Source organism: Erinaceus europaeus, chromosome 9 (genome assembly GCF_950295315.1).
Source record: "Erinaceus europaeus chromosome 9, mEriEur2.1, whole genome shotgun sequence".
Classification (NCBI taxonomy): Eukaryota; Metazoa; Chordata; class Mammalia; order Eulipotyphla; family Erinaceidae; genus Erinaceus; species Erinaceus europaeus.
In genome coordinates, this window is record NC_080170.1 from 37,117,148 (window position 1) to 37,130,883 (window position 13,736).

Below are 13,736 nucleotides of genomic sequence, written 5' to 3' on the forward strand. Positions count from 1 at the left end.
TTATACCAGTTTTGTTGTTGTTGTTGCTGTTGTTGTTTGTTTGTTTTTCCCCTGAGCCTTAAATTTGATATGCAGGTGGATCCAAGTTATTGTCTGGGGGAGATGGTGAATTCTTATCCTTCCCAAGTTATTACTTTAGTGAAAGCATGGAGAACAACTTAGAGTCATGTGGAAGTGCAATGAAGAGGACTGTATGTTTTCCCTTCCTCTGGATGTTGGTGTCTTTGGTCACTCCATCTTTCTTCTTCTCGTACTGCCTTAGTCTCCATTTGAAAGATATATCTCACTTTTCAAAAATGTATATAAATGAAAAATACTGCATTTCAACCCTTTGACTTTTCTCTCATACTGTCAACTTAATGATATTTTAAAAACTAGTGACTGGATATGTAAATCAAGGATTAAGAAAAGAAAGGATAAAAACATAATGAGAAAATATGACTGATGATATATGCAATGTAGTTTGAATAACATTTTTTCTCCTTGCCCCCATAGAGATAAATGAGGTTACTTCTTCTGTCAGTATTTAATATGGACATAATTGAAATTGTGACAATAACAACAATAGCAGCTTATTTATGTTTATTCATGAAAATTAGACTCAGAGAGAAGACAAACAGTTTGCATTTTGTACTCAGTAAAAACTCTCAACAAGAAAACTTCGCTATCTCATTAGGAAAGAAATAGCCACCTCATTTTCACTAGATAATCTAGAATTTCCAATTTTCAAGACAGTCTGTCACTTAGTATCATGACAAAAATGGAAATTTCTTTTTAAAAAGTGTTACACTATCCATAAAAAGCACCACAGTACAAGTACATGAGAAAAAACAAATGAAACTGATAATCTTGTCCAAGAAAGATATATATTACTAAGTAGCACCATTTTTATTATTGTATACCATTCCATTCTAAATATATACTTGAGAAATATATACTGTAATATATAGTTATGTAACTGTAAGCAAAGTGTGCAGTTCAGCCATAAGTCATAGCATCTATAGAACTCTCAGCATCCATTAACCATTGTGTACATACTAGCACTCCAGAAAATGGAATGAGTCTCCAATTAGAGCAAGCATTTACAGCTATAACTTTGGTGTCCTTGAATTCAGCCACCTAGGGCTACTTTGTGGAAACATGTGTAGCTGAGCACTGTAAAGAGGTATTGCAGAGTGCAGTGACAAAGTAAGGAGTATTAAGAGTAAGCATGCATGCTCATTTTGGTATCACATATACTAAAATTGGAACGATACAGAGAAGATTAGCATGGTCCCTGCACAAGGATAACACACAAATTCATGAAGGGTTCCATTTTTAACAACAACAGAGACATATGACTTCAAAAGAACTAATATATGCATTATAGGCCTACCAGAGGAAGAAAGAGAGGGAGGGGAAGAAAGCATTCTACAGGGCATAATAGCTGAGAATATCTCCAGTCTAGACAACACAAAAGACATGAAGGTTCAAGAAGCCCAGAGGATTCCAAACAGAATTAACCTAGACTTAAAGACACCAAGACACATCATATTTAGAATGGAAAAGAATAAGGATAAAGAAAAGATCCTGAAGACTGCAAGAGAAAAACAAAGAGTCACCTACAGAGAAAAACCTATAAGATTAGCAGCAGATTTCCCCACAAGTACTAAAGGCCTGAAGAGAATGGCAAGATATCTATCGAGTGCTCAATGAGAAAGGCTTTCAACCAAGACTACTGTAACCTGCTAGACAGTCATTCAGACCAGATGGAGGTATAAAAACCTTCTCAGACAAGCAACAGTTGAAGAAATCAACTATCACCAAGCCTTCCCTGAAAGAAGTTCTGAAAGGTCTCCTATAAATAATCAGATCACCATAAGCGTGCCATATATCAGCACACTCTAAAAATCTACAAGAATGGCATTAAAATATATTCTATCTATAATAACAATATATGTCAATGGCCTGAATGCACCTATTAAAAGGCACAGAGTAGGAAGATGGATCAGAAAACACAACCCAACCATATGTTTTCTGCAGGAATCCCACCTAACTTAACAAGACAAACACAGACTCAAAGTGAAAGGATGGAAAACTGCCATATAAGCCAATGGACCACAAAAGGGGGCAGGAACAGCTATTGTTATATCTGACACAACAGACATTAAAATAAATAAAATTTAAAAAGAAAGGGATGGACATTACTTAATGCTCAGAGGATTAATCAATTGTTATCAATTGTTGATAACAATTATCAACATCTATGCACCCAATGAGGGGCCATCTAAATACATCAAGCATCTACTGAAAGAGCTACAGCAACATATTAACCATAACACAGTAATAGTAGGGGACTTCACACCCCACTCTCTCAACTTGACAGATCATCCAGGCAGAAAATCAATAAAGAAACGAGGGAGCTGAATGAAGAGATAGATAAACTAGAACTATTGGACATTTTCAGAGTAAAAATAGTGATTTCACCATTTTCATCCCATCTTGGATGGAGCTTGAAGAAATTATGTTAAGTTAAATAAGTCAAAAACAGAAGGATGACTATGGGATGATCTTACTCACAGGCAGAAGTTTAAAAACAAGATCAGAAGAGAAAACATTAGAACTTGGACTGGAGTTGGTATATTACAGCAAATTGTAAGACTGGGGTGGTGGGGGTAGGGAAGAGCTCAAGTCCTGGAAAAAGATGGTAAAGGACCTTGTGGGGGTTGTATTGTTGTGTGGAAAACTGAGAAATGTTATGCATTTATTGTTGACTGTAAAACATAGTCCCCCAATAAAGAAAGAAAAAAATTAATCAATAATTTTTTCAACTAGAGTAAGCAAGCATGAAGTCTGTTTAAAGACCTGACTTCATACATTATGACCCTGGCTAATATTCTTTCATATGTGTCTTTTTAACTTTTATGGAAGTAACTTTGGATTGTAACATTATGTAGGTTTCAGTGCATAGCATTATATATCAGTATCTGCATATATTACATGCACTCCTAAAGATCTAGTCTCTATCCTTCACCATACAACTGCTAAAAGTTTCTTTTTGTATATTTGTTTGTTTGGTTCCTTTTCCTTCTATATATGAGTGAAAGAAATCTTGCAATCTATATTTGTATGCTAAAATCTTGACCATGTCCAGCATAGAAACAATTACAAAAGCAAGACCTCCCACCTTCTGCACCCCATAATGTACCTGAGTCCATACTCCCAGAAGGATAAAGAACAGGAAAGCTTATTTTAGTTATATTCCAAAGAGCCCATGTCTACACTAGTTTTTTTTTTTTTTTTCCACAACAAAGACTCCCCAACTCTTAATCTGAACTATTCCAGCCTTTAGGTTCATGGTCAGCCAACAGTTTGTTTGGCTTTATATCTTAAACAATTTTTTCAGCCACCAGGTTCAAGATGCTACCATGATGCCAACTGTACTTTCCTGGGCAGATGACCTCACCAATGTGTCCTGGAGTCCTGCTTCCCCAGAGCCCTGCCCCACTATGGAAAGAGAGAGACAGGCTGGGAGTATGGACAGACCTGTCAATGCCCATGTTTAGCAGGGAAGCAGTTACAGAAGCCAGACCTTTCACCTTCTTCACCCAATAATGACCCTGGGTCCATACTACCAAAGGGATAAAAAATAGGAAAAGCTATCAGGGAAGGAGATGGGATATGAAGTTCTGGTGGTGGGAATTGTGTGGAGTTGTATCCCTCTTATCCTATAGTTTTTGTCAGTGTTTCTTTTTATAAATAAAAAATTTTTTTAAATAATAGGAAAGCTTCCAATGGAGGGGATGGAATGCAAAGTCTGGTGATGGGAACTATGTGGAATTGTATCCCTTTTATCCTCTGGTCTTGTCGATCATTATTAAATCAATAAAAATAAATAAATATTTTTGAAGTAACATGTTGTTGCCTAAAAGATCAAGAATAAGAATTGGAATTCAGGAAAAGTCTTTAAAAAAAAACTATTAAAGAAAATTGACAATGGAAAATAGGATTGTGTAAACCATTTTGTACTGATAGATGTTTAATACAGAATTCTACCAATTTAGGCTGAATTTGGCCAGAAGAATTATCCCTTTGGTCATCACAACTGCCAAATAAGCTTCTTTCTTCTGCAAAGGCAGACTTGGAAACCTCACAAGATTGTCTTCCTTGGGCTGCTTCCAGAACCTCACTTCCTCTATGGCACAGAAACTCCAGCGAAGCAGCTCATCATCTTGTGATAGATACTATGGCATTTCTGTTCTGACCACCAGCCAGTTGTTGGAGGTGGAAACTAAAGAATTAAAATCAAGAAAAGCACTTCTAATTTTATTAAACAGCATAAAGTGGTGACTAAACAAAAATGTGGGGGTGAGATTAAAGGTCAGAAATAAACATCAAAAACTCTGTCTTGCCCTTGGCAGCAGACTCACTTACCCAGACATCAAATTCCCATGTCTGCAGCTATTTCCCTTTGTCCTCCACAGTCTGAAATGAGACTAGTACAACTGTGATGGTTAGTAAATATTTGTGAAATGAAGGAATGAATGGATGACTGACTGAAAAAAAAGAGATATTAAACTATTTGTAGTAGGTCTGAAGGACAGAAACTGGTCAGCTAAAGGCCATCTCCTTGTTTATTTTTCTTTAGGTGTGAAACATTATCTGCGGGGTTTAACTAAAATAAAAGGTTTAGAGAGGGCAGGGCAGAGAGCATAATGGGTATCATGCCTGAGGCTCCTAGGCCCCAGGTTCAAAGTCCTGCACTACCATAAGCCAAAACTGAGTAGTGCTGTGGTAAAATAAATAAATAAATAGTTTTTAAAATAATGACAAAAGAATTTGGGGGGGCGATTGTAATTAGCAAATACTACCAATAACAATATATGGTGTGTGCTTTCTATAAGTGCATAAGAAATAAAACCAGATGAGTCTTTACCACAAATATTTCTACCCCTGAATTCTGACTTAGATTTCTCATGTTTGAGAGTCCAATGCTTTATCCTACCACCTCCCAGACCACTGACCTACATTTTGAATGCACAAGGTTGACTACCATAGACACTCACTTTTGACTCGGTGCCATCATTAAGACAGAGCTTTGAAACTTCATCACAACAAATATAGAAGACGGGAAAGAATGAGGGGAAAAGCCCGTCAGATATGGGTGAAGTTAAAGAGCCAGAGGACTGGCACAAAACTGGCTATCTTCATCCATTAATGAAGGAATTCTGAGTATGGCTCTCTGCAAACAAATCAAAAAGTCTGTTGTACAGTCGTTCTCAGATATACTCTCAGACATACTCGTTTACCAGTTGTGTTTCCTACTGTAATTTCTCCTGATCAAAATATAATCTCCTTTACTATAGTATTGAACAATTCTGGATGATTTTTCTACCTATTATTCTAAACACAATTTGGTGTTCTTATCTATAGTTTGTTTTATTAAACTCCTTTTCTCTCCTAACTTGTTTTGATTGAAATATTTATACTTAAGTGCTTTTTAAACATATTTCAAATATGAAATCCTACCTCCAAAAGTCCCTATATAAAAAAAGGAATTTATATATTTCCTTACCAAGCCACCCCATCATCTGGGGCCCTAGTCAGGGAATCCTGAGATACCCACATAGATATGATGGGCCTAGACCTCTAACAAGGTTCTCTATCCACCATCGCTTATCATCTCCATCAGGAACAGCATCATAGAACCACCTGTGGGCCTCTATGGGACATTGAACTCAATGTGGACCAACAATGGTAGGGACTGCCTTACTCTCCAAAGGGAGGCTGGGTCAACATACTCTACCACTCGAGGAAGACTGGTCCTGAAATGAGCGCAGCCTAGAAATGTTCCTAGCTATGACCACAGAATATGATCTCAGACCTACATGGATACAGAGGTTACACAGGCTCCTGTGCTGAATACGGGCCCCAGATCAGATTGATGGGGTTTATAGTTAATGGTATTTATATGCTTTTCTCATATTTGGGAGATACTTTCTTCTCTGTTCTAGCTTTCTAATCTTACTTCCAACTCTGGCCCATCTCCCCAGACAGTGCCTTTAGCCTACCTGCATGTTAGCTGTTCAGCTCAGGCAAAAATTAATGAAGTCATGGGCCCCTTAGAATATACCTAAAATAGACTTTCTACCTTTTTCCAAAATGGAGATCCCAAATCTCATCAGCTATCTTCTTACCTTTAGGTTTCAATTATTAAGTGATTTGTTCTGCTTTATATCTTCACACTTCTCAGCCAGCAAGTTGCAAATGCTACCATGACACCAACCTGACTTCCCTGGGCAGACAGCCTCACCAATATGTCCTGAAACCCCACTTTCCCAGAGCCCTGCCCCACCAGGGAAAGATAGAAACAAGCTGGCATTATGAATCAACCTGTCAACATCCACATCCATGGGAGAAGAAATTACAGAAGCCAGACCTTCCACCTTCTGCACCCCATAATGATCCTGGGTCCATACTCTCAGAGGGATAAAGAAAGGGAAAGCTTCCAATGGAGGATATGGGATACAGAACTCTAGTGGTGGAAATTGTGTAGAATTGTACCCCTCTTATCCTATGGTCTTGTTGATCTTTATTTAATCAATAAAGAGAAAGAGAGAGAGAGGGAGGGAGACTCCTTATCTATTTATAGAATAGTAACAAGCTTAAGAAAGGTCATCATCTCTCCAAATTCATATTCTGATTTTCCTAGTTGATTTCAAGACCTTCTTGACAGTCAGTTGTATTTTCTACTTTACAGCTTAAACTCCTACTCCCATTCACAGTGCGTGCACACACACACACACAGAGAGAGAGAGAGAGAGAGAGAGATTACTTCACTGCAACTTTCAGTTCTTACCTTTCTCCTGCCTATAAACTATGGTGATAACCTAAAGTCAGTCATCTCCCTTGTTACCTCCCTCCCTGGATATTCTACTTCCTCTCCAACTCCCAGAACAACAGAGAAGACGCAGGTGGCCACTGTCATAATTAGAGACACATTGCTGAACACACTGTTCCAAAGAAGCTCTTTTCTGCTCCAAAAAACATCTTAGGACTTGGACTGTTTCAGCTGTTAGAACATCCCTCAAAGAAACACTTGTACAATTCAGAAGAAAACTTCCCTTGATTTCTGGCTGAATGTTTGACTCAAGGCAGCACACAGGAAGAACAAATAGCACTCACCAGTATTGGCACAGATGACCAGAGCTGGGCCAATGTCCCCAGAAAGCCTGGCCTGCTTTTGGTGCTAATCCTCAGTGCTCTCTTCCTTCCTGCTCCCAGCTTCTAGAGTCCAGCATGGATAAAGTTGACCTGCTCGACATTTCCTGCCAATGAGTGAATTCATGTAAATGCTACACAGCTACAGGACAAGGACATTCAAACACAGGTGTCTTTCTGAGGCCATGCTAACTTTGGTTACAGACACAGGGGCTATGACACTTTCAAGAACTCAAACTGTGGGGAGGGGGGTAGTATTTTCTCTTTATCGTTTCCCATTTGCCTTACTTCATTGAATAACTTCACGCTAAAAGCAATCCACTTTTTTTTTTAATTGCCTGTTTGTAGCAGTGACTGCTTCATTCACCATATCCAACCTGCAGTCGTGGTACCCTTCAGAGTACAGTTCAGCTGCTCTTCCACCAGAAACTGGCCCAATAACAGATATGCTCCATTTTCAGAGAGAATTCGAGATAAAAAGAAGAATGATGGTGGGGCTTGTTGGGTAAAGGCCAAGCAAGGTCATGGGAGCATCATCCTTGAGGAGGAACAGTCCAAATCATCTGTATTTGAACATCACTAGATTTTCTTGACATTTCCTGAATCTATGTCATTTTACATAAATCTGTTTCCTTTCAGGTATGCAGTCCCCAATACTGTCTGCCCCACTCTCCAAGGTGGCATTCTGCCCATGCAATTGTGTCAGCACTGAAAGACTTCCTTCAATTAAGGATCTCCTCTAGATGATAGGGCACTCTTGTGTGAATGACAAAAAGGAGTTCCTTCTGTGTGGATAAACGCCAAGTGATCCATCTGGAAGTAGGTAGCCAGGACATGGCTAGGCAACAGTAAGTATCTTTGTGCACAGGACAAAGAACTTTTTCTTCTGACTGTGGATGGATCCCTTCTTCATTGGACTGGCTGAGGCAGGTTGAGTGGTGGCTCTGTCATTCTCAGGGGTCAAGGGCTTATAGAGCCTGCACAGCCTTTCCTGGGTGTCCTACGCAAATTCCTAGAAAGTACTGATCATTCACTAGTGTTTTGGCAGGATGTATGCCCCATTGTCTCTTCTGTGGCATCTATAGCGCATTATCACTTATGGCTGTATCTGCATCAAGTATCAGAATCACTGACCAAAGAAAAATGGAAGGCAATGGACATCATTCATGATGAAACAAGCAGAAGGTTAGGATAGATGCAAGTGGACATCATTCATGATGAAACAAGCAGAAGGTTAGGATAGATGCAAGTGGAAGACCTGAGGGTAGCTGACACTTTGTGTACAATTCACTGAAGAATCAGACCTCTGCTCTAAGACCTGTGCTTCTTCAATGAATAGCAATAGTGAAAAACACACAATTGGAGACTGTGATCAATGCAAGTGCTGCAGCACTGTGCAGACTATACTTCACATCAAAAGCATCTCCTGCACATAAAAGACTTGTGCAAGTCATAGAGTCTTTCTTGTAGGCAAGTAACATGCATTGTTTATGCGTTTACTGTTAACTTTCATGATAGTGGACAGTAAGGAAGGAAACTTTCGTTCATGGATTTCACTCTATGATCATTCTTCTAGTTGATTGCATTGATCTCTACCAATCTAATTGCTCTGTGAATAATGTCTACATAAATCTCACTTTAATAGCCTCTTTATCATAGTCTAATTGATGGAGAATATTACATGAGAATGATTTCTGTTCCCAGCTTTAAAACTAATAGGCTTCTTAAGACTATATACACTGTCATCTTTGCAGCTCTGGACAGGGTATTTAAACTGTTTGCAATGGTTTTGGGCAAGGAAATAACTCTGGTAGAAAAAGAAATTATTAAAATTGTGTATCATCTCATATTTCTTAGAAATTTTCAGTGGGAGGAAGTTGTTTTGACTAAATCAATTTACACCAGAAAACTCACTCTAAAACTGTGTTATTGCAGAAATGGAAAAATCCTCATTCCACTTTTTTAACATATGGTTTGACTTTATTTCCTTTTTATCTGAGGAAAAGAGGCTAGGGCACCACTTTGGCATTTGCTATGATAGAGATTGGAACAAAAGTCATTAAAAAGCAAGTCCTGCACTTCATCTGTTGAGCTACCTCCCCAGACTCCTCCTTTCACTTTCTCCTTAAATCTGGTGCCTAGCATGAGTGCTTAGGACACACAAACACACACAGCTTTGGTTTTGGGACATTGTAGGTGTGCTGTGTAAATGTGCATGGGGAATTTCACTGTTTGGAACCTGTACTGCCTGGGTTCATAAGCCCCCAGTTCGTTAAAATGGAAACAAGCATTTCTGTAATTGAGGGTGCAGTGGGGCTGAGAACAGCATAACAAAACTCTAAGCCCATTCTGCGTCGTTGAGTACTAAATTTGGCATTCCCCTGCCTACAGTGATATTCTACACCATCCTGACCACTTATCTGATTGTAGTAATTCCAAGGCTCTGTGGGCGTTTGAGGATAGAATACAGCTGATGACAAACCCTGCCTCGGGATTTGAAAGCTTCAAAGCTTCGATTAACTACAGGCTTTTCAAATGGTAATATGAGTGGACAAGGGAGTGTTTGCCTGTTAGACTTCTGCAGAGTTATTGCATTTCTGCCTGGAGCTATGCACTCTCCAACTTCCCTGAAATGCAGTAGTGTTGACACATATGATGTCATCTATTAACCTTGGGATTGATGGAGACAGGAGCAGCAGGAAAAGAGGTCCTGTGCTAAAAGGAAAAGCCACAATAACCTAAACTGTGTGATCACTGGCAACTGCTACTCAGTTGCAGTGTTGAGAACAAATGATCAGACCTGCTCTGTCCTAGAAACCTTGAGTCTAAGGGGTGGGTGTGGGGAGTGAGGGAGAAGCTACTTATCAGCCCTAGATTTTGCTGGTCATGGCAATAGATAAATCCATGATCCTCTGTCTTCTTTCCTGCTTTTTTTTTTTTTTTTGTCTCCAAGGTTATCTCTGGAGTTCAGTGCCTGCACTACAAAGCCACTGCTCCTAGAGGCCATTTTTCCCATTTTTGTTGCTTGTTGTTGTTGTTGTTGTTGTTGTTGTTATTGTTGTTGTTGGATAGAACAGAGAGAGATTGAGAGAGGATGGCAAGACAGAGAGGGAAAGAGAAAGACACCTGCAGACCTGCTTCACCACTTGTGAAGCGACCCCTCCTGCTGGTGGGGAGCCAGGGGCTCTAACCAGGATCTTTAAGCTAGTCCTTACACTTCGGACAATGTGTGCTTAACCTGCTGAGCTACCGCCCGGCCCCTGCCATGGTCCTCTTGTTTTCTTCAATCTAAGGCTCTCCCAACTGAGCTATTTCGGCACAGGCCATCCTCTGTTTTCTAATTGTTCAAAAGATTCAGATTTTTTTTTTTAAGTAAAATCTCCTGATTTTAAAATGGTAGGCTAACTGCTTTAAAATTGAGTGATGAGGCTGGGTGGTGGCTCACATGGTAAGAGTGTACATGTTAGGGACCTGGTTGAATGTACATGTTACAGTGCACAAGGACCTAGGTTTGAGCCCCTGGTCCCCACCTGCAGGGGGAAAGCTTTGCAAGTGGTGAAGCAGAGCTGCAGGTGTCTCTCTGTCTTTCTCCCTCTCTATTTCCTCCTTCCCTCTCGATTTCTGGCTGTCTTTATCCAATAAATAAATATAATAAAAAAAATTTTTTAAAGAGTGTACATGTTGCCATATGTGAGGACACAGGTCCCCACATATAGAAAGAAAGCTTCACAAGCAGTGAAGCAGTGCTGCAGATATCTCCCCTGCTCACATCTCTCTCATCTCCTATTAAAAAAAAAAAGGGCCCCTGGGGACAGTGGAATGGTATAGGCACCTATAAACCCAATGGCAAAGGAAATATATAGATAGATAGATACATAGATACATAGATAGATATAGATATATAGATAGAGATAGAGATAGAGAGACATACAGATATAGATATGAGCTGAGGAAAACACACAGGCCCTTCATTTTGAAACCTCTAGTCAATGATGTGCAGTCTGAGATCAAACAGACCCGGAACATCCCCAAGATAAGTTTCCCCAAGATGTTCAGAACATATCTTTTTAAGGTGTATCACTTACTTATCACTTATTCTTTGTCGATTGATTGATTGATTTAGAGAGGTCAGAGCATTACTCAAGCAGATGAGATGATGGGGAGCAAAGCTGGGGTCTCAGGTATGTAAATCCTACATTTTCCCTTCTGAGCACTGTTGTAGTAAAGAGAAACAAACCAGAAACAAAATAGAAAGTCTCCCTACCATATAGTACATAATCAAATATTTTCTACTTAGACCAAGATACCCTCCTCACCTACTTGCTAATTCATGTACCTCAATCACTCTAAGTCTAACCCTGTCAGATAAAGGAAGGGCTACAAAATCTGGCTATGGAGAAGAGACCAGAACACTTTAATGATGGCCCTTTTGTTTATTACCAGGCCACCCCCATCGTCTGGGGCTCTAGTCCAGGAATCCTAGAATTCCCACATAGATATGATGGGCCTAGACCTCTAATAGATCCCTCTCTACATCATCACTGGTCATCTTCATCAGGAACAACATCATAAACCCTCTTGTGGGCCTCTCCAGGACCTTGCCCTCAATGTGGAACAACAAAGGTAGAAACTGTCCCATTCTCCAAAGGGAGGCTGGGTCAGCATACTCTGCCACTCTAGGAAGACTGGCTCTGAAATGAGTTCAGCCTAGAATTTTCCAGCTACGATGATGGAATGTGAGCTCAGACCAATAGGAATACAGAAGTTACACAGGCTCCTGTGCTCAATATGAATAGACATGGTCCCTAGGTCAGATCAATGGAGTTTGCAGTTAATGTTTTACAATGGAGTTTACAGTAATATAAAGATATTTATATACTTTCCCCATTCTTGGGAGCTACTTTCTGCCCTGATTCAGCTTTCTATTCTAACTCTGACACCATTTTCCCAGACAATACTTTGAGCCCACCTGCATGTTAGCTAGTGGGCCTCAGGAAAAAATTAGTAGTCATGGGCCTCTTGGAATATACCTAAAATAGACCTCCTAGCTTCTTCTAACATGAAGATGCCAAATCTCATCTGCTATATTTTTACCATTAGTTTCTTGATTATTAAAAAATTTGTTCTGCTTTATATCTTAATGCTTTTCAGCCACCAAATTGCAGATGCCACCATGATGCCAACCTGACTTCCCTGGACAGATGACTTCACCAATGTGTCCTGGAATCCCACCTCTCCAGAGTCTTACCCCACAAAGGAAAGATAGAAACAGGTTGGGATTATGGATCAACCTGTCAACACTCATGTCCATGGGAGAAGAAATTACAGAAGCCAGACCTACCACCTCCTACACCCCATAAAGATCTTTGGTCCATACTCCCAGAGGGATAAAGAATAGGGAAATTTCCAATGGAGGGGATGGAATGTGGAACTCTGGTGGTAGCAACTGTATGGGATTATATCTCTCTTATCCCACAGTCTTGCCAATCATTATTAAATCACTAATATACATATATAATATATATAAAATATTCAAAGTCACTGATGATCAGGGGAATGCAAATAAAAACAACAATGAGATACTACTTTTAAAAAATGAAAGAAAGAAAGTCTGGCTATGTTGAGACATGGCTTAATCCAACGTGAACAACGAATTCTTCCCCTTCAGAATTTCCTTTGTTCCCACTTGGCCTTCCCAGGAAAGGGACATCTCTTAAATAGAGTACCTCACAGACTACAGTTTTAAATATCTACAAGCTCTCCCTCTTTCCCTTTCCTTCTTTTGTTCCTATATGTCATATTCCACAATTGCTCAGAATACAACATAATAGTAGTAATTTTAATGTCACTGAATTTTCCTAACTCACACAGCAGGCTCTTGAGAGAAAATTAATATTGCTCAACTCAATCTGCCTCAATCTCTTCTTTTTCTTAGCCAATACAAAACCTCCCTGGATCAATCAAGGTAAGCATTTCCAAATAATTAGCATTTTTATTGAAACTACAAATCACAAAACAAAAAATCATGCAAACAGAAATAAAAGAAAAAATTCAGTTTTCAGTGGTCTTTAAATTTACCTCAAATTTTACATATGAAAAGTTTAGCAAAAACTCATCACAAAACGTCCAAGCTTTAATCTATATGTCATTCTGGACAAGTCAAATCAGAGTTCTTTCTACATAAATGATGCATTTCCCATGTTCTTTTTAAATTACTCTTCAACTTCCAAAGGGAATTCCTTTTGATGTAATTTATTTAATTTTATGAGACAGACCACAATCTCACTCAGCTCTGGTTTATGGTTATGCTGGAGATAAGCCTGGACTATCTATGGCCTCAGCTATGCAAACTCTGTGCCTTAACACTTTGAAATAGCTCCTTGGACCAAAGAAAATTCTTCACTAGATCAGTTGATTTTGGGGACAAAACAAGCAGATCTAACAGGAATAAAGCAGAATGTCCCACCTTTATTAAACTTCTGGCATTTGACATTGGCTCTGTACATACTATACTTCTGATATGTCTTAAAAGATTC

General features: G+C 39.3%; 1 long non-coding RNA gene and 1 other non-coding gene across 2 annotated transcripts in view; both read left to right on the plus strand.

Annotated features, from left to right (window-relative positions):
- Positions 1-13,736, plus strand: part of LOC132540181 (uncharacterized) — a 259,415-nt gene that overhangs the window by 122,438 nt on the left and 123,241 nt on the right. The window lies entirely within an intron of this gene.
- LOC132540546 (U6 spliceosomal RNA) lies at positions 1,215-1,321 on the plus strand. Its single transcript, XR_009551744.1, has one exon. It is a non-coding gene; the product is annotated as a U6 spliceosomal RNA (small nuclear RNA).